We start from the raw sequence: 328 nt of genomic DNA, 5'->3' as shown, positions 1-328 counted from the left end.
CACAAGCATCCCATAATCTAAGCACAACGTAAATCGGGTTAATGATGAATATATCGATTTGAATCCCTCTTTAGATTCTGCAGAATATTAGATAACTTATAATGGCAATTTTATGCAATGCTGAAATATAATTTTTTCTACTATGAAGAGAAAATAACGATGAGGATAAATGGTAAAGAAGCGAATGTGAAAAATATACGAAGATTAAAATATACAAAGATATAGATCTTAGTGCCTGTATTCAAAAGGCATAGACATGATAGCCTATTGTTGGCTAATTGATTTAGCTCATCTTTTTTTATAATGATGAGGAATGATACGCCCTTTG

This window comes from Penaeus monodon, chromosome 32 (genome assembly GCF_015228065.2).
Source record: "Penaeus monodon isolate SGIC_2016 chromosome 32, NSTDA_Pmon_1, whole genome shotgun sequence".
In the NCBI taxonomy this organism is placed as follows: Eukaryota; Metazoa; Arthropoda; class Malacostraca; order Decapoda; family Penaeidae; genus Penaeus; species Penaeus monodon.
This window is presented reverse-complemented; position numbering follows the sequence as displayed.